General features: G+C 32.3%; 1 protein-coding gene across 4 annotated transcripts in view; it reads left to right on the forward strand.

The window, feature by feature from the left end:
• Window positions 1-3,300, forward strand: part of PDE3A (phosphodiesterase 3A) — a 268,652-nt gene that overhangs the window by 1,266 nt on the left and 264,086 nt on the right. The gene's annotated exons all lie outside the window — the stretch shown is intronic.

Raw genomic sequence — 3,300 nt, forward strand, 5'->3', positions numbered from 1 at the left:
TCCCTACACTTTTAAGTACCCTCATACTTTCCTGCTTTAGCAGGAATTTTCTAATTTAGTTTTTTTAGCAGTGGGTGAATTTTTAAACACGTGGATTTTGCTAGATTTTCTATTTCTTTTTATAAACTTTTAAATTCTATAGTGACAGGTAAACATTTATGGAAGTGAGTAAAAAGATTCTAGAGTAAAGCAAGGAATGCTTGAAGGTGAGGTATTGATACACACTTTCTGGTTTTGCACTGTTTTACTTGAAGAGACTGCATTATTACATGCTAATGTGTTTTGTATCATAATTATAAACTTCAATTTGGGGAAAAATATGTCTGGATTCCAGAATTTGTCAAAATCGTGAACCGTGCTCTTAGTGTCAACTAAAAAATAACATTTCTGCTGAGTACATATTTAAGTGGATATTTAGAAGTTCAAATAGATTTATACAGGTTATACAGGAAATATTAATGCAGGAAAATAATTCTAAGATTGCTGATGATATAAATCTTTCATAAAGAAGAAAGACCCTACAATTATGAGTGAAGTTGTCCTAGATAAAGTTTAGTGAGTTTGGGGATCGAATCTCCTTATTATCATTAAGCTTTTTAAGACCATGGAATATAGTTGCTATAATGGGCATAAAAGAACAAATCCTAATTTTAAATACAAATTGTACCTGAAAAGGCATACTTAAGTGTTCACCTCTCTAGTCCAAGCAGATTTGACACTTGGGGAGCGGGTGGTGGAAGCTGGTTTTGTAAAGCGAGTGGAAATTTACACTTTTCCCATTAAAATTTATGCCTTCTTATGGTACTACTAGGACAACTTTAGGGAGTGAGAGAATATCCTAAGATATAGTAAGCTTTTTCTTTTTAGGTTATTCTGTGGATAATCATTTAGGTATTTCTAAGAAATTTCAGTCACCATATGGTATGGGTGGCTAGTTTGTTTCTGAAATGGAGTTGATTACACAGAATGTGATTGTTTGACATTATTTAGCAGAATGGATGACAGCATCATAGCTAGTGTGTTTATTTTAAAACAAATGTACTTATTTAGCTTTTTGTTTTGATAAAGCAAATATTTTGTGGTTTTAAGCATAGAGTGAAGTTTCAAAAGTGAAGCTTTAAGAGTGAAGTTAAAAACAGGGCACTAACTGATACTTAGTTTTGGTAGAAATTTTGAAATCAACCAAATAAAGTAAGCTATATTTAAGATAATTTAATTTAAATCAGTGAGAGAGAAAACACATTTTAATTTTTTTCACTGTTACAGGAGAAAAAATGAAATGCTATTAGTTTAAATGTGTTTGGAACACACTTTTTAAGTTACAGGGAAATGTGATAGGATCATTAAAAAATTGAACTGTAATTTCCAAGACAAATCTGCGATTTAATCATAAATAACTTGACTCCAAATTAATATCATTTAGCCTCTAATATTAAATTTCTGAAATTCCACATTAACATTTAGAAGGTAAGGGGTTAAGGCCAGATTTATGATAAGAAGGTGGTTAGCTGAATTAACCAGCATTGTTAATTAACCTGCAGATTTTTACTGGTTTTCTCTGCTTCAAATTGGTAAATAGAAAATTTGGATAATCTGCAAACTTATAAGAAAATAACTGAGCGTTGCATTTTTAAATTTTTTGCTAATTAAAGCTGCTGAAAATGCATTTTTGTAATCTATTTTGGTTATTTTCTTTGGTTACTATGTTTTTAAAGGCTGTGTTTATGAAAAATATTCTAAAGTGAGAGTCTCTCTCTTATGGTTGATGGAAAAACAAGTTTATATTTAGTAAAAATGTAGATCCTTGATGTTTTAATGAGACATGGGTGAGTGTGTACGTGTTGCTTAAGACTAGTTTTTATATATGACACATTAAAGTTGTTGCTGAGCATAATTGTTGGGGGTGGGTGGGAACATGCAATGGTATCTTATGAGATAGGGCAATGTCTCATACGTTAGTCTGTGAAAAGTTCAGGAGTATATAGTAAATGGCTTATCTGTTTTATCATAAGGAAACAAACTTCTGATTAAAGGTGCAAAGTGTACCACTGTCATCTGCATACTTTATCAGGAATCAAAATAATTGTCAAACACATGTATAACAGTCTTGTGAATGCTACCTGATTAAGAGTTCTTTTCTGAAAGAATATCTGCCCTCAACTCAAGACAGTACTCTGGCAACAAGTGAATTTTAAATAGAGGCGTAAAGACATAAAGCACAGAGAGTCTGGCAGAGGCCTTTTGAGAATTTCTTTGGACTTTGCTCATTATGAGGTTTAAAGGTGACAGAATTTCAGCCTTTCCTTCTCCATGTGAATGATAGTGGCCACTTGCTTATGAACTATTTCTCTTCAGTGACTCAACTGTAAAAGGTCAAGGAGAATAGATGATAAAATTCTCATGAGACCAACTGACGAATATTTCCCTCCTTCCCTCCTGCCTTTCCTTCTTTTCTTCCTGAACCTTAATTGTCTATAGATTGGATATTACACATGGGATTGAGCTTTGCAGCACTGATGATAAAGATGACTTCAAGCAACGAAAAGAGAAATAGGTCTAGTCTTCAGCCACTGAATTAATCCAACACTGAGTGTGTCTGTGAATGCAAGTGAAGGTATCTTTACCCTTGGTAAAAAACAGACAAAATTTGTAACATTTGTATAGTTCTTAGTTCAGTCCCATCAGCTCGGTATCCTCAAGACTGTGGATCAGTGAGTCCAACTATACTTTTTGTTTGGCAGTGTTAAGAAGGAAGATGTTTCCCTTAAGGTATATGTATCTTTTTTAAGTGGATGCTCACGTCCCAGAGCAGGTATGTCTCTCTCAATTTACCACTATATTCTCCAAACACTGGAATATACAGAGGTACCTAGAATTTCTTGAGTTATTAGATATTATATGATTAATAAATATGATATGTTTCAACATATAGTTTTAATTATACAATTTTTACCATATGGAAATTGTATTGAAGGGGTGTCTCTCTATTCTTTTCATATATCACAGAACACAACTGGCTGTTCATTCCTTTCTAATTATTGTGACCACCTTACACATTCATTTTTGAAAGATTCTAAATCAATGCTGTTTTATTTCAGTTACATGTTAAGAAGAATTTAATATTTTTACCTATCGTTTTAACATAAAATAAACACAAGGCACATGCCTCTCTCCATTAATGCATTTGTACCACTTAATTATAAATTTCTTTGTGATGGATACAATATCAGTCAGAAATGTGCAGCTATATACTTTATATCGTGTAATTAAAAATCAAAATTGTTTCCTACTAGTATTTCC

The sequence above is a fragment of the Pteropus alecto genome, unplaced genomic scaffold (assembly GCF_000325575.1).
Source record: "Pteropus alecto unplaced genomic scaffold, ASM32557v1 scaffold103, whole genome shotgun sequence".
NCBI lineage: Eukaryota > Metazoa > Chordata > Mammalia > Chiroptera > Pteropodidae > Pteropus > Pteropus alecto.